Raw genomic sequence first — 25,026 nt, 5'->3', positions numbered from 1 at the left:
TGTAAAACAATGAAATGGGGTAACAGACAGTTACAGGAAGCCACAAATGATCATGCAGTGCCACAACCATGCACCATTAATCACAGCTCTGTGCCTTCTGCATAATTAACCCTTACGTTTTCATTGCTTCAGATGTACAAGAGCATTGTGTACAATTTAGTAACCTACCCACAGCATTTAATCCTCTGAAAACAAAACTGTACTGCTCTAGTATATTGGCCCCAGTATATTGGCTGGCTCAATTCCTGCTGCCATGTGCTAGTTAGGCTTACTAAAGGCTTGTCAGGCTCAGTCCTAAAAACACCACTGGTAACAACTGTATTAGAAAGGCTTCACAATGATCTCCACCTGTGGGGAAAGCATTTCCCCCAATGTGAGGCTTAATCATAGAGGCCCACCCACAGCAAATGCAAATCATCTCTCTCACTGTTCTGACAGCTCCAAATATATGAAAGGTGGTATCTTATTGACTTCCATCTCAGTGCCCTGTTAAAGAGACTCTGTTGTCTAACCCTTTGAGGACCGTAAGGTTTTGGAACGCCAAAAGAATAAATTTTTTTTGTTTTTAAAGTTTGTACACTTCAGTTGCTGTAATTAAGCCATTTCATGAAATAATTGGCAAAAAGCTAGATCCATTTGTTGTTTGTTAATAAGAACTAATATTTTGACTCAAACCAAAAAAAAAAGAGTTTTAAGTTCTTAATCAGATGATACACGCAATTACAAACATGGGACAAATACGTCCCTTGGTCCTCAAAGGGTGCCCAATTGAATGTTCCTTATTTATTCCTGCAATGCAGTCAGGGTGCATATTTAGCAATCACTATGCTGCTGCTTTAGGTTTTTTAGTTGGTAATTGCTGAAATATGGGTTACAATACCCTGTGCTGGCAGCACATTGGAACGTCAGACTGCTACTTTCACGTAGAGAGTGCAGCAGCCCAGGTCTCCAGCAGTCCCACATGCCCCTCTGTACACTCCTACCTTCCACAGCATTCTTGATCCAATCTAATGTATCCTGTAGTGATGTTTGGGATTGGAGAAATAAAAAACCACTGAGCAAAGCATGATACCAGATTGACACTTCTCGAAGCACAGATTTTAGAAGATATTTCAGCCAGGGATCTACTGGAATGGTCTTGCAGAAAGAAATATATTTACTTGCTTTTTTGGAGGTACTTATTTTTTATGCCAGCTTTTTTGAGCAAAAGTAATTTTAAGTAAGTATTAGTATGTGCATGTATGAATGAAAGGACTGTATATGAAAGTGTATGAATGTAACCTTGATTTGCTTCTTATGTGCTTTTTACCATATTGTGAAAAATTAGGTATGTGGCTCTTGGGTAAAGGCAGCCATACCATGCAGCAGGGAGATACAGGCACTCAACACACCTGAAAGTGTTGGATATCAAAATTCTATTCGAACCTTTAGCTCAAAAATTTAAAAAAAGATGAACTGCTATGGCGAAAGTAGTGTTATTATGTATGAGTTTCCTATACTGTATTTGTTTAAATATTTTGACCTTCCTCGCCAGTCATCCATCATGATGTATCTAAACAAGACACAGAAATATGTATCCAATAGAACCACTATTTGGTAACCAAACACCATAACTTTTGGTGCAGTCACTGTTTATTAATATATCCTTTGAGGCATTTAAGATAACACATCCAGACTCAATAAAGATTAGCCACCATTATTTATCAAGGTTGTTCTGCAGTGATTTAGAGTGCTCCCTGAACTTTGTGTAGCCAAATGCAAACTACTACTACAAACACCAAGTTCAGCAGCTATGGTGAGTTATAGTATTTGCCTTTTTGATAAGGTAAAGCACTTCCATGCCATAGAGCATCTCATGGGCCTGGAGGACACAAAAAAGTGCCAAGTCACTAGCCTGCAGTCAGCCAGAAATTTCCCACACCTTCACTAGGTGGAGAATAATCAGCAAGCAAGTACATCTTTCAAATGAAGAGATATTCATTGCTAGTCTTTGCCACACTAATTCATTCGTTATGTTGTGTGAAAAAAACCTTTCTCTTGCTGCCTTTTTTGACACACCTTGTAGTTTCCAACAGTAGGCCAGTATATATTCAATCTTGCCCTTGCTTTGGAGCGCTACATGTTTTGAGTTGTATGACTGGCATGAGTGCTTTAAGGCCAAATGAGAGTGAATGAAAATGTTGTCAAAAGTACTGAAAGCTAGGTGATATGTTTTTTCCAGGTAGCATAACTGCTGTAAGAATGACACACTTGTCACTTGAAGTGGTTAATGCTCAGACTACACAGTTTGTTTTCATAATAGTGTTAGTGCATTTCTTTATAGACAACACAGTTGCAATTAGTTCTGTCTTAGTCAGTTTTGTTCTCCATGTGATCATTTGTGTAATATTTAAGCTAGGTATAATAGAGTGGTAAACCTTCCTACATGAGAAGCATGAAAAATCAAAGCCTGATGTTCAAACGGGTCAAAAAATCTTAGACCACTTGTGTCAGTTAGTTTTCAACCAGTTGAGGACTTTATCCTTTTTTTTGTCATACAATCATCTACAGTTGCAAGAAAAAGTATGTGAACCCCTTGGGATTACGTGGAGTTTTGCATGAATTGGGCATAAAATGTGCACTGAACGTCATATAAGTCACAACAATAGAAGAACACAGTCTGCTGAACATAATAGTACACAAACATTAGATGTTGCCATGGTTTAATTGCACATAACATGTAAACATTCACAGTGCAGGGAGGAAAAAGTATGTGAACTTAATAACTTGGACTTAATAACTCGACCCTCCTTTGGCAGCAATAACCTCAACCAAACATTTCCTGTAGTTGCAGATCACACCTGCACAACGATCTGGAGTAATTTTAGACCACTCCTCTTCACAAAACTGTTTCAGTGTAGCAATATTCTTGGGATGTCTGGTGTGAATCGCTCTCTAAAGGTCATGCCACAGCATTTCAATCGGGTTGAGGTCAGGACTCTGACTGGGCCACGCCAGAAGGCGTATTCTGTGCTGTTGCAGCCATTGTTTTGTTGAATTACTTGTATGCTTTGGGTCATTGTCCTGTTGCATCACCCATCCTCTGCGGAGCTTCAGTTGGCGGACAGATGGTCCTATGTTTTCCTGGAAAATGTCTTGATAAACTCTGGAATTCATTTTCCCATCAATGACAACAATCCTTCCAGGCCCTGAGGCAGCAAAGCAGCCCCAAACCATGATGCTCCCTCCGCCATGTTTTACAGTGGGGATGAGGTTTTGATGTTTGTGTGCTGTGCCTTTTTTTCTCCACACATAGTGTTGTGTGTTCTTCCCAAACAACACAATTTTGGTTTCATCTGTCCACAGTATATTTTGCCAGTAGTGCTGTGGAACATCCAGGTGCTCTTTTGCAAACTTCAAACGTGCTGCAATATTCTTTTTGGACAGCAATGGCTTCCTCCGTGGTGTCCTCCCATGTACTCCATTCTTGTTTAATGTTTTCCTTATTGTAGATGTGTCAACAAAAATGTTAGCATGTGCCAGAGATTTCTGTAGGTCTTTAGCTGACACTCTGGGATTCTTCTTTACCTCATGCAGCATTCTGCGCTGTGCTCTTGCAGTCATTTTTACAGGACGACCACGCATAGGGAGAGTAGCAACAGTGCTAAACTTTCTCCATTTGTAGACAGTCTGTCTTACCGTGGACACATGAACATCAAGGCTTTTGGAGATACTTTTGTAACCCTTTCCAGCTTCATGCAAGTCAACAATTCTTGATCGTAGGTCTTCTGAGAGCTCTTTTCTGCGAGGCATGGTTCACATCAGACAGTGCTTCTTGAAACCAGTAAACCCAAAACAGGTGTGTGTTTTTTAAGGGCAGGACAGCTGTCAGCAACACATTCAATATCATCACACTGATTGGAGTCAAGGTTGGCTCACTCCTGGCTCCAATTAGCTCTGGGAGAAGTCATTAAGCTAGGGCCTCACATACTTTTTCCTCCCTGCACTGTGAATGTTTACATGTTATGTGCAATTAAACCATGGCAACATCTAATGTTTGTGTAGTATTATGTTCAGCAGACTGTGTTCTTCTATTGTTGTGACTTAGATGACGTTCAGAGCACATTTTATGCCCAATTCATGCAAAACTCCACGTAATCCCAAGGGGTTCACATACTTTTTCTTGCAACTGTATATAGGTTGCAATCTCGATGGTGCAGCCAATGAAGTTTAATGTGGAATGTATTGTGCCAAGCATCTTGTCGTGCATATTAATACCTTCACTCCTCATTTGCCTGGTAAGGCAAGTATGGTTTAAATTTTGTTCACAAAATATTGTAATTTTTACTTAAGGTTGAGGTTTTTGCACATTCCATACTTCGTTATGTTTGTGCCATCAGCTACTATACATTTAACTAATTCAGGAGTAGAGTAACTTTTTGCTGTTCATTGTTATATCAGATTAACTTTATTGTGTTTTATTTCTGTACTGTCCATTGGAATTGTTTTTTCACAGGCACTTTTATACTGGAATACAGATTTTCATTCAGACAGATGCTAACAACCCACTATTTTCCACATCATTACCTTTAATTTCCTGAAGTAGCTGATGAGCCTAAATATAAATGTGCAGTCTAAAAAGCCACTGTCTATGCACAACCCTTCTTAACACTACAAGTCTGTGTAATAGCACTTGTGATGAGGTGCGTGATCAATACTCACCTATGCCTGCATAGAACATTGTACTGAAAGGGCAGGAAGTTGATTTTCAATCAAACAAAAAAATAATTTTACGACTTTTCAAAAATAATTTAAATATTACATACCGAAGGAAAACGATAAAAAGTAAAATGGCTTTAAAAATTTGAGGTAGGTAATATTTAGAAATGTTTAACTTTAATTACTTTTATTCTTTTGTGAAATATTGCACTGGCAGACCCGATTCTAAATTGTAGCCAACTGAACTTGTATTCCAAAGTTGTATCAAAAGAACACAATAGAGATGCCTGTCATCTAAAATTACTTGTCAGCAGCATCATTTTAACACAAGATGATAAGGAATTGTATTCCATTTTTGGGGGGAACATATACATTTTGTTTTTGGTTGCACTAGGTTTTTTTTTTAAATGTACACAGATTGTGAGATTTACAATTTTGCTTACAGTGATCTCCCACCTGATGGTGATAGCTTAGTTCTGGCACCAATGTTGCTCAGCACATCAAAAGGAACCTCTCCTCTTGCATCTCACATGATTGACCACCATTATAAAGGGGGCATTCTCCCATGAACCATCCAATCCAACTGACAACCAACATAAAATTAATTCTCCCATGAACCCCCATTTCTTTCATTGACTACTAACTGAAAGGGGCCTTTCTACCACTGATCAACAATGTAAAGGGATACTACAATCTTCAAAGCTTGTGTTTATATTCTGCCCATGATTATCTTCTGTTTTATTTCATAATTATTACTGAAAATACCTTTGCTGCATATGGCAGGGGCATGTTAAATATGATTTACTCTGGGTGGCAGATATGCTAGGTATTTCATGTTCTTATTTTATTTGTATTATAATATCTACAACTTACATGATGATACTAATGTACCGTAAATTGTAGATATAATCTAAAACTATTTCAACGGTTCTTTCATGGTAAAAAGGTCACTCTAGTCAATGAGAATGAAAGTGTAGAATGAAAGTGTTGACATTCTCTCTAGTTGTTACTTTTGCACAAGGCACAAGGCATGATATATAGCTCTTGTATTGTAAGGGGGTGTATTAACTTTGAAGTTTCTTAACTAATTTCACCATAGTAATTCTCATCTTCAACACCTTATTCAGTCCATTGTTTCATTACTTCCTACTGTCCCTTATTTAAAGGGCATGTTTCTCTTTTAGAAGCAAGTCCCTCTGTCCATTTTTCCTGCTCATTTGTCCTTTTTTTGGTCTGATATTTATATACCTATGTATTAATGTAGTGACAAAGTGGTTTTATTGTGCTAAACCTTTTATCCAACTTCTAAATATTGCAGTTGTTATTACACCATGTACCTAACTGCAACCAAAGACTGTTTGTAGCAATTCAATATACAGTAAGGGGAGATTTATTAAAGCTGGTTCACTCAGAATCTGCTGCACCTGTGCATTGTATCCAATCAGCTTCTAACCTCAGCTTGTTGAATTAAGATTTGGCAATAAAACCTGGAAGCTGATTGGCTTCTAAGCAGAAGTGAGCCTAATTTGTGTACTCTCCATGTTTAGTAAATAAACCCCTAAGTATGTTACTAGAATTGTGTTTTGCCTTCTTTTTTGAAGAACTGGTGAAAAGCCTTGAACAGCATGAATTTCTTTACTTACGCATTGAAAAACTACCACTTAGCTTATGTAGTTAATTTAGTAATGCAAATGCCTAAAAAAAAGCAAAAAACAAAACAAACTGCTAGGGATAGTAGACAACTCTGTGCCGAATCAAAATTAGATTTTACATTTTAGCAGAGCAAGAACTACAGTATATATGCATTGTATTTCATGTTTGTTAGCCTGGTACTTTAATCTCCCTCATCTTACATCCCCAGCGACTCTAATATATTACCCAAAATCAAATAAGAACAACAAAACAAGCATGCAGCAAGTGATAAGCAAGTGAAAATTTCTGATGTGCATACATGTTTGACATATTTTTGAAGCATACATATCTGATATGGATATAATTTACAAAGTTTTCTTTTCTGCACACCAATGGAGTATCTGTTAACACTATAACGTTTATCACCATTTACAACAGGTTTAGCTGTTTCAGGTCCACTGGGTGGCACTGTTAGGTCAGCATGGTAAAAATTTAAATCAACGATAAAAATTGTGTGTTAACATAAATAAATGACACCTGTTGATTTAGAGTAAATGATATACTGCAAAGAACACAGACAGGCAAGTCATACAATCCAGCTTTTTTCAGTTATGAAAGTTTAGGGCTTTTTTTGTAATTAACATTTTTATTGAGATTTCACAAGTATAAATGTACATGAAACTTTGAGAAAAAAACTGAGAAAAAAGAAAGAGGTTCAACGATGATAAAAACATGTAAGGAAACAAAAAAAAAACATACAATGTCAATGAAAAATGGAAAAATAATCAAATCAGTACAATTTGAGCACATTGAGCAGAGATATAGGCATCCCACGGGTTCCATACAGTTTCAAATATGGATACAGAACTGGCATGGAGAGCTGTTAGGTATTTCATTTGTCTAATGTCTGTAATAATCTTAAATAACGTCGGCAGTGAGGGGGGTGTGGAAGAGAGCCAACACATCAGGATGCTTCTCCTGGCCGCCGTCAAAACATGAATGGAGAGTTTCCTGGACAATTTGGGGAGGCCAGGGAAAGGAAGGCCCAAAAGAAAGTAAAGGGGTTCAAAGGAAGGTCAGTACGTAGTATAGAACATAGCAGGGACCATACATCCTCCCAAAAGGGAATGATAGACCTACATTCCCAAAAAATATGGTAAAGAGAACCAGATTCTCTCCCACATTGCCAGCAGGCAGAGAAGCACCCAGGTTACGGGCATGAAGTATATCAGGTGTTCTGTACCAAAACATCATGATTTTATACACATTTTCCTTATAGACTACACATATGGAAGATCTAGAGGCGTTTTCCCATATCTTTTTCCACTGCACCAAATCAATGTCACAGCTGAGAAATTGGGACCATTTGCACATTTAGTGGTGAGCTTCATTGAACAAGGGGTAGGCGTCCATAAGGAGCTTAAAGGTAATGGACAGGGGCGGACTGACCGTTTGGAAACTCGGGCACTGCCCGAGGGCCCAGGGTCAGTAGGGGGCCCCATGAGATGTCCCTGGTACCTTTTTCTTAGGCTTTTTCAGTTTGGGCAAGGACACAGGGGCCCCATGAGTTGTCAGTCCGCCCCTGGTAGTGGAGATTATGCCCCTTTGATGTGGGCCCTGTATACATAGACGCTCAAAAGGAGCAGGCTTGTCAAGAGTCAAAGAAGGTGACAAGGTAGAAAAGAAATGACGTATCTGCAAATAGATGTAAAAATGCTGGGGAGGAAGATGGGTTTTTTTCTGGATAGCAGAGAAGGGTTTAAGTGCCCGGGTCACCAGGTGGATCAGATGGCGCAGTTGGAAGAGTTCGGCTGAAGCCCAGGGAAGCATATGGGACATGGCCAGACTGTCCGGAAGGATGGGATTAAAAAGAATATTGGTCAAAGGAGAATAGTCAGAGGCCAGCGCAAATTTAACCTTGTATCTCTTCCAAATAGACAGGGAGAATTGCATAGGTCCAAGCAAGAGATGTCGATACGAAGTGATATCCACCACCGTCATAGACCAGAGAAAGGAGCGTGGGTGAATTGGGGTTAGTTGTAGGGATTCAATCTCAGACCATATATTGGGAGGATGTCGGGCGGACCAAGAGAGTAGGAATCTGAGGTGGGTAGCATAATAATAAGTCACGTTATCCGGATCACCTAGGCCTCCCATGGAACACAAGGAGAGAAGTGCAGTGCGTGTGATTTTATGTTGTTCATCATGCCAGATAAAGCGTAAAAGGAATTTTTGAATGGAATGTAACTTAGACATAGGGATAGGAATGGGAAGAGTCGCAAATAGGTATAAGAGTTTGGGCAGTATGTTCATTTTTATCACATTGATGTGGCCAAGGAAAGAGATGGGTAGGGAAATGGCAATGAATAATGGAGGGAAGTATATAGAGTGGTATGAAGAAGTGAGGTTAGTACCCAAGTACTATAATGAGTGAGTACACCAACGATATGGGTAAAACAATTGGAGAAAGGACAATACGTCGGGTGGGATGTATAAAGGGAGTGCTTCAGTTTTGGATGCATTGACTTTATATCCCGACAGAGCCCCAAATAATTGTAAAGTGTTATGGAGAACTGGTAGGGAAGTAAGAGGGTGCGTTAATGTAAGAAGGATATCGTCTGCAAATAGGGACAATTTGTATTCATGCCCATGAGAATTTATCCCGCGTATATCAGGGTTGGACCGAATGGCGATAGCCAGCGGTTCCAGACAAAGGATAAACAGTAGGGGGAAAAGCGGGCAACCCTGCCGTGTACCGTTTGACATTTGGAAGGAGGGTGAGAGGAACGATGCTAATCTGACCTGAGAAGAAGGTGAAGAATAAAAAACTTTTAAGGCAGCCACAAATGGACTCCGGAAGCCAAACTTCTCCAAGACCATAAACATATAGGGCCAGCTAAGGCGATCAAAAACTTTCTGAGCATCTAAGCTCAGTAATATAGTAGGAGTTGAGGATCGGTTAACCAAATCAATCAAGTCAACGGACCTCCTGATGTTGTCCGCGGCATGTCTAGCCGGCACAAAGCCCACCTGATCCCTATCTATGAGCTTGGAGATGAATCTGGTCAACCTGTTGGCCAAGATCTTAGTAAATATTTTATAGTTGGAATTTAGTTAGCCGGGGTAGAAAGGTCTTTATCAGGCTTGGGAATTAAAGAAATATATGCCCGGGAAAATTTCACCTAGGGGCCGACGCCGTTTAAGAGATCCTGAAATAGGGAAAGAAGATGAGAAGCCAAAATGCCTATAAAGGTTTTATAATAGGAATAGGGTAGTCCATCAGGCCCTGGAGATTTGTGGGATGGGAGTTATCTGATTGTCTCGAATAATTGTGAAATGTCCGCATTAAGGGCTGAGAGGTGAGGGGGTGATAACGTCGGGAGGGATAGAGAGTCAAAAAAGGTCAAAAGACGTCTTTTGCCGGGGGGGGGGGGGTGAAGATCTGGGGTCAAGCTGTTGTAAAGGTTCTTGTAGTATGTTCCAAAGATTGAGGCCATTACATGAGGGTCGTAGGTAGAGTCATCATCTGGTTGGAGTAGGTGATCAGGCATCGTTGAGGGAGATTGTGCTTTGAGCTGCTTTACGAGCATGCACTGTGGTTTATTAGAGAATTCATAAAATTTCTGTTTCCAAAGAAGGGACTGTGAAGATTTACGCAAATCGAGGGCTTTAACCTGGTCATGGAGAGAAGTTGCCCTCCGAAGCCCAGTAATAGACGGCTTTGCAAGTAAACAACGTTCACCCAAAGATAATTGGTGAATAAGGGAAGCCCCGGCAGCAGTAGAGGACTTTTTTAAACAGGAGCTCATAGAGATACAGAGTCCCCGAAAGACAGCCTTATGAGCCTCCCATGGGTCGTAGTGAGAAAAGTCTCAATGAGGTGCCAGTGACAGGCCTTCTGTAGGGAGTCAGGGAAAAGAAGATTCAAAGTCAGAGAAGCATGGTCAGACCACGTGATAGGATTGATTTCAGAAGAAACCAAAAGAGGGAGTAAAGGAGTCGAGACAAAAAAGTGGTCTAAGCGATGAGGAGAAGAATAGAAAGTAAATTGTTTGTGTAAGGGATGTTTAACCCGCCAAGCAATCAAAGAGATGATGTTCCCTGATCCGCTTACGAAAAGATCTTGAGGAGGAACATTGTTGCTTCGAGGGGGTGGATTCAAAAAGGACCTTCTTGTCTTTATGGGGGGACATAATTAAATTAAAGTCGCCACCAATGATCATGTGTGGTGTAGAAAGGGAATTTAATCTGACGAGTGTTTGGGAAGGAACTACAATTGACCCACGTTCGGGGCATACAAATTTAACAAAATAAGAGGCGAACCTCCAAACATACATTCTAGAAGAATAAAATGACCCCGTGGGTTGACTCTGGAGGAAACGACCTGAAGGGATCAGTGTGTCCATATCAAAATGACTACCCCAGCCTTCCCAGTGGCATCAAAAGCCGAGTAGGATTGGGAGAAAAACCGTGAGGCAAAACGAAAAGAGCCAGTCGATTTAAAATGGGTCTCCTGAACAAAAATAACATCTGCTCCTGAGGACTGAAATTCCTTCAAAGCCATCCACCATTTTTGGATAGAGGTAAGACCTTTGACATTATAGGATAGTAACCGTAAAGTCATCATTAGGTAATAATACAAAAAGTAATTGTACCAGTATAAAGAGTGAATAAAACATCATCGATGAAAAAAAACTGGCTGCAAGGATGGGACTGTGGCTGAAGCTGTGAGATGCTCTGAATAAGGGTGGTCTGCTGCCCCCCCTACCACCTGTAGGTGCCTGGAATCCTCCATCTGGCTAGTCTCCTGGGATGGGACTGTGAGGGGCCCTGTGGAGGGCTGATCGATCCCTCCCCCGGCCGCCGGGTGCCTGGAGCTCCCTTGTGGGCTGGGAGCAGTAATAGAGGCCGGGGATGCCGGCCTAGACAGGAAGTGCTGTAGTGGGGAAGGCCGCGGGTCCATCAGCGGTGGTGAGGGGGGCTTCCAGCACCTGATCTTCCCCATGCTACGTCTCCGGGTGTGCGCTGGGCTTATGTGGCTTGCAGTGGTCAGCTTGTGGAGCGGACTGGGAGAGCCGGAGGTGCCGGGGATGAGCGGAGCTCTGTCACTGAGCGTCCGCCATCAAGCACGGTCGCACATGCGCCCTCAAGTTCAGGGCTCTGTTCACACTCATGCACTGTAACATGTGTATTGCATGAAAGGCATGTTACCTGGCATCCCATTATTTTCAGTAGATCTGGGTCACATACTGTACACTTTATTTATTTTTATATATATATATATATATATATATATATATATATATATATATATATAAAATATATACACATACTAGTACCAGTTTAAACAGGATCCAATTAACCTACCAGCATGTCTTTGGAGTGTGGGAGGAAACTGGAGCACTTGGAGAAAACCCACGCAGGCACAGGGAGAACATGCAAATTCCAAGCAGGTAGTGCTGTGGTTGGGATTTGAACCAACGACCCTAGTACTGCCAGGTAGAAGTGCTAACCATTTAGCCACTATGCTGCCCCTATCATGAAAAATAGCTCAAGTGAATTTTTTTTATCCATCAATGTCTATTGAGAGGCTCACTGAGTTTAATAGGAATGCATGAAAACACACAATTTGCATGGCTACTGAGAAAAGCCATGTGCTCTTGACCTAGCTACATATGAAACATGGCAGACTCTTTTCACACCTCCCTAGATGCTGAGCACATAATTTAAAAAATGCAAAATGAAAACAAGCATAAGCATAAACATAAACAAGTACAAACAAGTCTTCAGAAGCCTTATTATTAGGTACCAATAATATGAGTTTCCCATAGGAATGCATTGAAAACCAATTAATCCGTTCCAGAGGTCAGAAAAAAGTAAACACTACTAAAATACTGCATGAGTTATTTAATTAAGTCAGGTGGTATTTTAGTAGTGACAACCATGTGTTAATGTTTCAGCTATCAGCGGGGTTCCCCACCGACAGCTGAATGTAAAATAATTGCTGGCAATTAAAAAATTATTAAAAACGGCGTGGGGTTCCCCTTACCATCCATACCAACCACTTCAGGTCTGGTATCAGATAAGGGTCTGGTATGCATGGGAGGGGGGATCCCCACTCCATTTTTGTAAATTTTGGTGTGGGAGTTCCCCTCAAAATCCATACCAGACACGAAGGGCTTGGTATAGATGGGAGGGGGGACCCCACGCCGTTTTTTTATTTATGATGGTGCTGGGTTTTTTTTCTTTACTATAGCTCAGAAATTCAGCTGTCACTTTCCCCCCAGCTAAAAGAGAAAAAGTTTTCTTTTAGTTTATTTCCCCAAGTTAAAAGAAAAATATTTTCCTTTTAGTATCTTAAAAGAAACAAAGTTTCTATAACTGCGGGGAAAGTGACAGCTAATCTTGTGAGCTATAGTGAAGAAAAAAAAAGCCGGCAATTGCATTTAAAAATCAGCACCGACATACACTTCGTATTGTGAAAAACATTTGTAAAAAAATTGTAAACCGAGGCATTATTTTCAATGGATTTTTATTCATAAACCGAAAATTACATTAACCTAGGCTACATTAACCGAGGCATTAGTAAACTGAGGTACCACTGTACTTCATTACAGACTCATACCTGTTTTTATTTGGTAGACACTCACACTAGCATTACACTCACTTCCTTCTTCCTGTGTGTAACGCCCTCCAGGTTAGCCAGATAGGCTGTTTGTTTTTTTCTTTTTTTAGACAGAGGCTTAAAAGCAGCCTGGGATGAGTCAGCCTGTGAGTGAGGCAGGAGTTTGCCTCAGTCAGGCTAGGAGGCTCTATCAGGTCAGGGCTTCTGTAGCCCTTCCACCTCTCAAGAAATCTGAGAGCTTTCTGGAGGAGGGGAGGAGGTCAAGATAAGATTCTAAGTTTCTTTTTTCTTTCTGCTTTTTGCCCTGACCTTCTGCCTGATTTTTTGACAATGGATGCATGATGTCTGCACTGACATCTAGAATTTCCTGACCACAACTTCACCTCATTAAGGGTTCATGTTCACTGCAGCTGATAAACTCATGTTCAGGAGATTTTCTACGTTTTTTTAGCAGCCCTGAACTCTCCCTAAAGTTTTCCTATGTGTCCATGTACACATAGTCGTGTACAGGCAGTCGAGTTTACAGTCCTTTTTTTTTAAAGCACCAAACCTGCGTTCAGAAGTAGATTTTATCAGCGTTTCAAACGCCAAATGCTTGTAAATGAGTGTAAACGCAGCTAACCGTGTTTTTTAAGCATTTGCGTTTAGAAGCGGTTTTTAACTGTTCCATATCCAGATGCTGTCCAGAGCCTTTTTTCATCATCAGAAATGCATGCAAAGTTTTTCCATATATTCAGATGGACCCAGTACACCAGCGCAATCAGTTCCAGGTTTTGCGTGAAGGAAAAAATGGTAGAACGTGCTGCATTATGCTCATGATGGGATCCATAGTGAATACAACCAGAAAAGACAGGTTATCTCAACACATACTGCTCTCTCTGCTTCTCCTCTCTCTATTTCTCTCAAAATGTCTAAAATTGTTAATTTTTTACTGTTTTTCAGTGCATTCTGGGCATTTTGGAAGGTCTCCTGAGGCTATCTTAAAAAACGCTTCTAAACGCAAACGCTCATAAACGCGCCTAAACGTGGTATGCAAATGTGGCTAAACAGACGTTTTTAACCTACATTTTCCAGTAGTCAGTTTCCATCATTCAGAAGAATTTTCCAAACGTCCCGTGTACATGAACCCTCACTGTTTCCTTTTACACCATCTGGAATTCTAGTATAGGCTAGGCAATTCTAGTATCTGTACCCTAGTGAAAAGCTTCTACAGTCTACTGATGACACTAAAGATCTACTCAGATTTGTAACAAATATTATGTTTTCATTCCAGCAACACTTACATTTAATATAATTACATTTACTTGTATATTTATAACTATATTCGTCTAAGTTTTCCACAGCTTTCACGCAAGATTCACTGATTTTTCTAATGACTTTAAATGGGACAATGTGTGAATCCTGAGTGAAAGTTGTGTGAAAACCTTTTTTCTATATATAGTTTTTATGGTGGCCTCAGCTCTTATTAAGGTTATGCTTGCATGCATTATTTATTGATATAGAATACATACATGTAGCTTTAGATTTTTGTAATTATTTATTGATTTACTGTAACTTTACTTATTACTCGTACTAACACTCTAAAAAATTAATTAAAAGGTCATTTATAAGGATTGCCATGCACAGCCAATAAATGTAGGCAGCAGATTCTCTTTCCCAGTGGAGCACAGATTTCATGAGGATGGCTTAGCTTATCATTACCTATTGTTTTTTTATGAGATATCTGCCTATGCAGATATGCAAATAGTTCTGATGGATGCAGTGCAAATGTGATTTCTGTTGGACAGTTATTGGATTATAACTCCTCTCCTCCTCCCATGCCTGCCTCCAGGACTTCTCCAGGGTGTCACCCATCCACTGGAACTCCCTGCCCCAACATACATGCACTGAAGTACCAAATCAGTGAGTAAAAGCATACTATTTAACAATACATTGCAGTAAAGACTGAAATAATACATGCACATGTCTGATCATGCCGTATCAAGGCAGAGTTGTAGCTCAAGTTTAACCCCTTCATGCCTATGGGTAAAACAAATCTTAATGCCTACGCACAATTTTTGCAATTTAACATATCATCACAACTACTGTGTGCATCCAGGTGGATTATACCTTGTTTTTTTTTTCAGAACAAATTCGGCTTTCATTTGGTGGTAAATGGTAATAGATATCTCCTGATTTTTATTTATTACCAAAGGAAAACTAGCCCAAAATAGTAACAAAAAAACAAATTTTTTAAATGTAGCTGTATTTTTTCTGTTACTACCATCATCTACCACCAAAGGACAACCCAAAATAAATTCTCCAGCTCCTGACGCTCGCAGCGATACCACATAAGTGTATGTTAGTTGTTGTTTGTACCCGTAGTACAGCCCAGAAACAATAGTGCACAATTTGCATTTTTTTTATGTCCTGGCACTAATTAACACTGATACTAATTTAAAAAGTGCAGCCCACTCCCAGCAGAAAGACTGGTACACAATTTAGTGGCGTCACGGAAAAAAGTCCAGTTCTGTGAGGCTGCTAGTTTGTGTGCGATCGGTGTCAAGGGGTTAAATGGTTAAATAATATGTCACCCCAACATTTCATTTCCTGATACTGTATGTGCATGTTGTACCATGTACTTGTGTTAAAAAGTACCATGTTCTTTTTGCATTGCTTACTTTATCTGAAATATCCAGTGCTTCTGCCAGTCCCCCTGCTTTCCTATTAAAAACTGACCACACTAGGCATGAGAGCACATCTTTCAAACTGTGGTCAATTTTTAGGCTGTGCTGGGAGAACAGTCTGCCCAGGGGCGGACTGACAACTCATGGTGCCCCCCGGGCAATAGGGGATCATGGGGCCCCTGTGTCCTTACCCAAACTCAAAAAAGCCTATGAAAAAGGTACCAGGGGCATCTCATGGGGCCCTCTACTGACCCTGGGCCCTCCGGCAGTGCAGGAGTTTCCAAATGGTCAGTCCGCCCCTGAGTCTGCCTGTCCTCCAATGGTAAGATTTCTGCTGACATGCCCCCCCCCCTCTTCTTCTTGCACAGCCATTTACTGGGAAGATCATTGTACAGCTGCCCCCCATAAACCCCTTATGCAGCTGAGAACAGAACCTATGTGATCACATATAATAAAAGAACAAAAAGGTATTTAGATTTTTTTTCTATATATACCCAAACATTTTGCCTTTCATTTCTATTTTAAACTGAATGGGTTGTTTTACAAGGTGAGGGTTCACTTATAGATTTTTTAATTCTTTTTATTGTGTTTTACAAGCACATACAAAGTACAACAGTAAAGCACAAGGCACAAAAAAAGTGGGGGAGCGCAACCGACTCAATCAAGGTCACTCAGGACCAACAATAATAAACCCTAAAAAAAATTTAAGTAAACAAACCGATTCCCCCCCATCTTTTACTCCCTCCCCTGCCTCTCTACGTGCCATCCTCCATCCAATTTAACAGACTGACAACATTACTATACAGATAGCTAAGCATTCAGCATCACTGATTGGATGCAGGCCCGTCCATATACCGAATAGATGTTGGCTTCACTTATACTTTGAGCCACGAGAGGAGTGGAGTTGCATGTGCCCACGGGAGATAGACATAACCTGCCAGTTCCTGAGAACCATATTTGCATTTGCAGTTGTGATTTTCTGAATGAATTTGAGGGGGGGGGGGAATCTCCATAGTGTCATTTTGTGATGTCATAAGGATTCATGCACGCCATCCAAACTGCACAGACAAGAGAGTAAACTCACTTTTTGTTGCTACAGTACTGCTTGTAAGGAAATATATCTTTAACTGGAATCCATTTTGTATAATGCCTCCATCCAGAGATATGCATCAGCTTTAGTTTTATTTCTCGGGAATTGCTTTCATTTCTTTGTAAATGCACCTTATATGGTGCCCCTCTGCTATTGCAATCTCTGCTTCTCACGTATCAATACTGATAAGAATGTAATGTTTCATTGGTTATCCTGATTAAGCAAGGCCTGTTGAGTTTCTGTATATCATCTCTTGCTTTGTATTAAACTTTTAGAAATACTGCTTTTACACTTCGGTGTCTGGAGCTTTATTTCTGCCGGATCTGGTGGTAGAGATGAGCGAGGATAGGTTGGGCTACAGACAGAAATTGATCCTATCACTGCTTGGTCAGATAACTTCTACCAGCCTGCTAATTGGGCAGTAAAGGGTATCTTATTAATAATAAAGCTAAGTCTCTGCTTCCACCACTTAGAAACAAACTCCTAGAACCCAATAATGTGTTAGATTTACAGCACCAGGAATGATACAGAGCCTGACTGGCTTACAGTACTGGCCCTCTCTCTCTCACTCACACACACACTTTATCCCCCCTCTCTCTCGCTCTCTCTCTCTCGCACACACACTTTATCTCTCTCTCTCACATGCTCTCTCTCGTTATCTCTCTCACATTTTATCTCTCACACACACACATTTTATCTCTCTCTCTCACACACACACGCTTTACCCCCCTCTCTCACCTTAGCTCTCTCTCTCTCTCGTTATCTCTCTCGCACTTTATCTCTCTCTCTCATACACACTTTAACCCCTCTCCCTCTCTCTTTCTTGTTATCTCCCTCTCTCTCCCACATGCACACACACACTTTATCTCCCTCTCTCACTTTATCTCTCTCTCTCGCACACACACACACACACTTTATCTCTCTCTCTCTCTCTCTCACACGCTTCATCTCTCTCTCTCACACACACACTTTAGCTCTCTCCCTCTCTCTCGCTCACGCACACACACTTTCTCTCACTCTCACTCTCTCTCTCTCTCACGCACATGCTCTCTCTCTCTCTCTTTCCACTTTCTCTCTCTCACGTACACACACTCTCTCTCTCTCACACACTCTTTCCACTTTCTCTCTCTCACACTCTCTCTCTCTCACGCTCTCTCTCTCTCTCTCTCTCTCTCTCTCTCACTTTCTCTCTCTCACACACTTTCTCTCTCTCTGTCACACTTTCTCTCTCACACACACACTTTCTCTCCGTCACACTCTCTCTCTCTCGTGTGCTCTCTCTCTCTCACACACACGTTCTCTCTCTCTCTCACTTTCTCTCTCCCTCTCTCTCTCCCTCTCACTTTCTCTCTGTCACACTTTCTCTCTCTCACACGTTCTCTCTCTCTCACACACACTCTCTCTCTCACACACTTTCTCTCTCTCTCGCTTTCTCTCTCTCTCTCTCTCACACGCTTTCTCTCTGTCACACTTTCTCCCCCCTCCCCCCCTCTCTCTGTCTCTCTCTCTCTCTCTCTCGCTTTCTCTCTGTCACTCTCTCTCTCTCTCTCTCTCTCTCTCTCTCTCTCTCTCTCTCACACACTTTTTCTCTATCACACACGCACTTTCTCTCTCTCTCTCTCCCCCTCTCTCTCTCTCTCTATCTCTATCTCTATCTATCACACACTCACTTTCTCCCCCCCCCCCTCTCTCTCTCTCTCTCTCTCTCTCATCATGAGGTCTGTGCATGGCGATGTTGGAAGGTGTATATATATTTCATTGCCTTGCCAGTATTAAAATAAATTGAATACATTTTAACAAAAGATAGAGGGTGGTTAAATTAGACACAGAAACAGCTTTACAAAAACTGTGTGTCCAGTAATATAGAACAGTGAATTGTATTAGTAGTGTGCTCCAGTAGTGGTGCACTTTGACTATACCAGCCTACTATAACTAAAGCCGATTTCTGATTTTGATGGTTTGCTTCCTGCTATCAATCTTGACCACGAAAAAAGAAAAAATAAGACTGCTAGTAAAGTGTTTTTCTTGCTCAAAGTAATTTCGGCTTATTATATTATTACCTGGATTCAGGGGCGGACTGACAACTCACGGGGCCCCCGGGCAATGGGGGATCATGGGTCCCCTGTGTTCTTGCCCAAACTCAAAAAAGCCCATGAAAACGGTACCAGGGGCATCTCATGGGGCCCCCTACTGACCCCAGGCCCTCGGGCAGTGCCCGAGTTTCCAAATAGCCAGTCCGCCCCTGCCTGGATTCTAACTAATTTCTATGGGTCAGGTGTATAGAGTCTTTTAGACTTATTACTGTTAATACCTTTAACTGACCATTGTTTTTTTTTTGTTCATTGTAATGTCAGTTGTGTTCTTGCAGATACACACATGTTCTGTCTATTTTGATATTGCTTCCATCATATTCTAGGACTACCTAATGTAATTACTAATGTTGTTCCTGATTAGTAGAAAGACAGTGAGCTGAATTAAAAAGTTAGCAATTCACAGGGATGGCTTAAAGTGATTACATTTGAAGAGGATTGCCTGATAATCAGTCTGTTGGCAGTGTAAAGGACTGATATGCATCTGTCAGGCTCTACAACCTTACTCTCTTTCTTCAGTGTTTAACCTATTTAAAAAGGTTAGTGCTTTGTGAAGTGAAATGAAAGATGAATAATGACACTTGACCAGATATGTAAATGGTAAATAATGTATTATGTAAATGCTGTCGCTGCAGTAGGTTTATGAAATGTCCCTATAGTTTTGGAGCACTTTATATGACATATTGTTTCAACATGTAAAAACAAGTCACAAATTGCCCTTTTGCTTGCTTTCATTTTACAGTAGTTCCACATGTCTAGAATACAGATTAATATATACTGACTGAAGAACACATTACTGTGACTAAAAGCAATATTTATTGCATGCAGCAAGTTAACTTCATGTAAAAGGCTATAGTATTTGTAAGCTATATGCATGTATTTAGTAACTCAAGAGGCTACAAAATGACACATACAATAATAACCAATTCTTCTTGGACTCAAAAGAGAAAAAAAATTTTCATGCTGGATAAGGGATGAATTCTTGTTATAAATGGAAACTGTTATCACTTCTAGGCAACTATAGCTCTTCTTGTTCTGATTGGGGATCACCATACTATTCTAGCAAAGAGATAAATTGATGCTCCCTTTGGGATTAATTCAGGAAGAATTGTAGGGACTAGGTCATCAGACAAGGCTCCTAGCAGCCAATGCCTGAAATTTCAACACTACCCCAGGGGCTAATGGTTTGGCTACTAAAAAAACCACACCATTAGTGTCATGTCCCACAGAGGAAGTCAGTTTGTAAGACCTTTCTCTTCCTGACAGAATTGTTCCTGAAGTATTAAGAAGAGCACTCACTGATCTCCCCACCAATTTTCTGGAGGGGGCTAGAACTCAAAAAAGTCAATCAGGAAATATTTATTTTTAGTTGCTGTTTGTTTGTTTCTGTATAATGCTCAGCAATGCCATACAGTATTACATTTGAAAGAAATAGTTCATCATTCTATCACTGGAAAAGTCCTATAGTAGTAAATATAGCTGGCTTAGATCTTGTTTGCAGACAATAACAATTTACACACACACACTAATGACAGAGAAGATATATTCCCCCTCCCCCATGTTCTTAGGGGCTATAGAGAGTTAGTTAGCTATTAGAATATTAGATATTAAATATTAGAATTAGAGTTGCACTATTTGAATGTAGACAGCTCATTCTGAACCTAAATTTGTGAATTGCATGTTATAGGTGTACCCTACATAAAGGGCCATTTCCAACTGGTTCAAAGTGTTGTGGTTCATTACACATGTGCTAATGTGTAGTAGTTTATGTTTTTCTTTTTAATAGATAGAATAAAATATAGATAGGTTATCAAGTGCAGTGTGGTAAAATGATAATTACTATAAGCAGTTACTGTATGCCAAGACTCAATGAGCAGGCTTGTTTCACAGTTGTATCAGGAACCCTACCCTGAGCAATGACACACAATTTATAGAAGACAGAGTATGTGTGGAAATGTGCTGAGGTGCAATAAATCACATAAAAATAGATGGAGACAATATTTAAGTGAAAAAAAATCATGGCAATGTTTACGATGCACAATGCTTTAGCAAAATGTATGTCATTCGTTAAGGGTTTACATCTAAAAAAAAAATAAGCAGAGTATTTATTAAAACAAAAAATCAAGTCAAATATATATATATACCGTATTTTTCGCTCCATAGGACGCACCTGACCATAAGACGCACCTAGGTTTTAGAGGAGAAAAACAAGAAAAAAAATATTCTGAACCAATGGACTGCAGACACAGTACAGGGGATGACCAGAGACTGCGGACACAGTACAGGAGATGACCAGAGACTGCAGACACAGTACAGGGGATGACCAGAGACTGCAGACACAGCACAGGAGATGACCAGAGACTGCGGACACAGTACAGGAGATGACCAGAGACTACGGAGACAGTACAGGGGATGACCAGAGACTGCGGACATAGTAGAGGAGATGACCAGAGACTGCGGACATAGTACAGGGGATGACCAGAGACTGCGAACATAGGACAGGGGATGACCAGAGACTGCGGACACAGTACAGGGGATGACCAGAGACTGCGGACACAGTACAGGAGATGGCCAGAGACTGCAGACACAGTACAGGGGATGACCAGAGACTGCGGACACAGTACAGAAGATGACCAGAGACTGCGGACACAGTACAGGAGATAACCACAGACTGCGGACACAGTACAGGAGAGGACCAGAGCCTGTGGACTCAGTACAGGGGATGACCAGAGACTGCGGACACAGTACAGGAGATGACCAGAGTCTGCGGACACAGTACAGGAGATGACCAGAGACTGTGGACACAGTACAGGAGATGACCAGAGACTGCGGTCACAGTACAGGAGATGACCAGAGCCTGTGGACACAGTACAGGAGATGACCAGAGACTGCGGACACAGTACAGGAGATGACCAGAGACTGCGGACACAGTACAGGGAATGACCAGAGACTGCGGGCACAGTACAGGAGATGACCAGAGACTGCGGACACAGTACAGGGGATAACCAGAGACTGCGGACACAATACAGGAGATGACCAGAGACTGCAGACACAGTACAGTGAATGACCAGAGACTGCGGACACAGTACAGGGAATGACCAGAGACTGCGGGCACAGTACAGGGAATGACCAGAGACTGCGGACATAGTACCTGGCTTCTGTGACAGCCAGGTGACCACTGTCGTGTGTCCCAGAAGACACCGAACCATTCACAAAGCGCGGCGCTTCTCGCGCATGCGCAGTGGGCACCCGGCTGTCACAGAAGCCGCCGCGGGAAGACTGCAGTGCAGGAGCGAGGAACAGGTAAGGTCCTGCAGGAGAGAAGAGCTGAGCGGCTGGCCTGGTATTCTGACATGGTGGCGACAGAAATACCGGACCGGCCACTTTACATTCGCTCCATAAGACGCACTGACATTTCCCCCCCCTTTTTGGGGGGAAAAAAGTGCGTCTTATGGAGCGAAAAATACAGTATATATATATTATTTATATATTTTATATATATATATATATATATATATATATATATATATATATATATATGTTCCTAAAAATAACAAAGCTATATTTAGGTAAGCTAATTATTCCAAGTGTTTATGATTAGATAACCGATATTTACCTATGGTCATACAGAAGTTGGTAGGCCACTTAAGCCAACTTCTGGCATTCTGGTACAAGAAGGTTCTTCCTCAGGATATTTGTCTCTTTAGATTAGTAAATTATTCTATGTAATAGCCAGATTTGATTGTCTGAGCTCTGAGGATAATACCAAATTATTCTGCCAGTGATTGTTTGGCAAATATACTTATTCATCAGTTTTGAAATTCAGTAATGGCTTGCAAGGTTTATATTGAATTACTAAATAGGATGACATCATTAGGATCACTAAAGTAACAATAGGCATTTAGGGAAAATTTTTGATTGTGTATAGATATACACCAGCCCTTTATTAATTCCAGGTCATTACCACATTTCCCAATAAAAATCCAGAAGTGTATTGTTTATTCAGTATAATTTGGGAGTGCTGGACATCTATGTATAGAGGAATAATTTTTTATCCCATTTAAAAAATTATACATGGATTTCTGAGTGGACTATATCTCCAACTCCAGGAATACAGTGAACAGTGGGCTTATGTACCGGCTTCTGGTATTATAACATTATGTAAACAGAGCTTAGTGAATCTGGTAAAATTTCAAGTGGCAAAGAATACCTAATTATCTACAAGGAAAATTAAAAACAACATTATTCCTTGCGCATACTGTAATTATATGATGAAAGTCAACAGAACCTTATTTACTAAGCTCTAGGGAAACTACCCTTACAAATTGTAACTTCCATTATAAAGTTGCTGGGAGTGCAGTGCAGTGTGGTGGCAGTAAATATACGGAGTCCAATTGCAGGAACAGAAATTGTGTTAAAGTCAAAGTTTACCTTTGCAAACAGCTTCGCTTGAAGGCAGAGACGTAGCTAGGATATTTTGCACCCGGGGTCGAACGGCCACCTCATGACACCCCCCCCCCGCTTCATATGGTCCCTGTAGACACCCCCCATCACGATCACATTGCCCCCCCCCCCTTCATCCATGGCACTACTCCTCCGGCTCGTCTCTCCCCTCGTCCCCTCCGGCACATGCCCGGGTCACTGCCCTCCTCTCTCCGCTCCTCTCCCGGCTCCTCTCTCCTCTCATAACTCACTATGGATGGCAGACGTATCAGATGACACGTCTGCTGCAGCCGCTGCAGTGATCTTGTGACCTAATTTTGGCACCCCTGAACCTTGGCGCCCGGGTACATATGTACCCCCCTGCCCCCCCAGCTATGTTTCTACTTGAAGGCCCCTGATCGGGCCCCTAATAGTTGTAACAGCAATGTAGAACAGAGCACGTCTCAAGCATTCTGACAGTGTCTGTCTCAGTCAACAGAATACAGTCTGGCCAGTCTGCATCCAAATGGGAGGATTCCAGCACAGATTACGTGTACCTATCCTGTTCCTAGTCATCTGAAACCTTTCTCTACCACTATTCACTTTCCCTGACAGATTGGTGACCTGTCCCTTTGCTACCCACTTATAAAATGCATGTCAAGCCCAGCAGTCAGGATTTTAAATAGCCTCTGTCTGACCCAAAGGCCACCAGAGACACATGGGGTGGAAGCATCCAACTGGATAGCTTCCCCAGTGACCCAGGAAACCATAGAGGAAAATTGTTCCTTCTTCCTCTGCAATGCTGCTTTGAGCGCCACCTGCATTGGAGAAGGTAGACTGCACCTGCCTACAAAGTGATTCGTTAATTGACCTTTAGTAAACCAACCCTGTTGTATTTTTTTTGTTTTGTACTGTAACAGATTATAAACAGATCACAGAGTGATGGCAAGGAGATGATTGTTTTTGTGTTACTAATACTTTAGTTGCTGTTTAATTGCTTGACTTTTCATATGTGTTTTTTAGTTTCAGTTAGGTTTAAGCAAACAGAGGAGGGGGAGGGTTGGGTTTGGTAAAAGTGCCTAAATACTGTGCATTAAACACACTTTATTGTTGTTTAACTGCTTCCCCTGTCACACCTATTCACACCCTATGGACCAGAGCAATTTTTACAATTCTGCTATGGACCTGTTTATTCAGCAATAACTTTGTCATTTCTTAAGCAATGCTTTCTATTCATATCTTAGAAAAATGATTTTTTCACAATTGTTGGACAATAAAACTTAACAAATAAAAAAAAAATAAAAATACTGTACTAGGCTGTAGAAGGTCTTTCCATGTTACTTTGAGGGCAACATCAAAAATACAAGAACCTTTTAATCAACATGCTTGGGTGATGTCTTAAAACTTTATATTGAAACTTTAGTAATACAAGTTAATAAAAAAAGATGCTCTTAGCAAGGAACATACTTCCACATTAATATTTATGTTGTAAAAAAAAGTGTGTGATGTAAATTGCCTCCAGCATTGTTCCTGTTTCTTTTAACTGGAGCCCCCCATTTTTTTGAAGCCCAGAGCAGTCACTTCCTTATTGAGAACTCTCTCCCTCTCCTTAATCTCAAAAACTATGAGAGGGATTTACTAAAACTAGAGTGTGCAAAATCTGGCGCAGCTCTGCATAGAGACCAATCAGCTTATAGTTTTTTTGTCAAAGCTTTATTCAACAAGCTGAAGTTAGAAGCTGATTGGCTACCATGCACCACCACAACAGATTCAGAGTGGTTCTGTTTTATTAACTCCCCCTCT

The 25,026-nt window shown here is 41.0% G+C and overlaps 1 protein-coding gene across 2 annotated transcripts in view; it reads right to left on the bottom strand.

Moving 5' to 3' along the window:
* Positions 1–25,026, bottom strand: part of GABBR2 (gamma-aminobutyric acid type B receptor subunit 2) — an 810,498-nt gene that overhangs the window by 413,455 nt on the left and 372,017 nt on the right. The gene's annotated exons all lie outside the window — the stretch shown is intronic.

The sequence above is a fragment of the Staurois parvus genome, unplaced genomic scaffold (genome assembly GCF_062004578.1).
Source record: "Staurois parvus isolate SC_StPar_1 unplaced genomic scaffold, SC_StPar_1.0 ptg000429l, whole genome shotgun sequence".
NCBI lineage: Eukaryota > Metazoa > Chordata > Amphibia > Anura > Ranidae > Staurois > Staurois parvus.
This window is presented reverse-complemented; position numbering and strand designations above follow the sequence as displayed.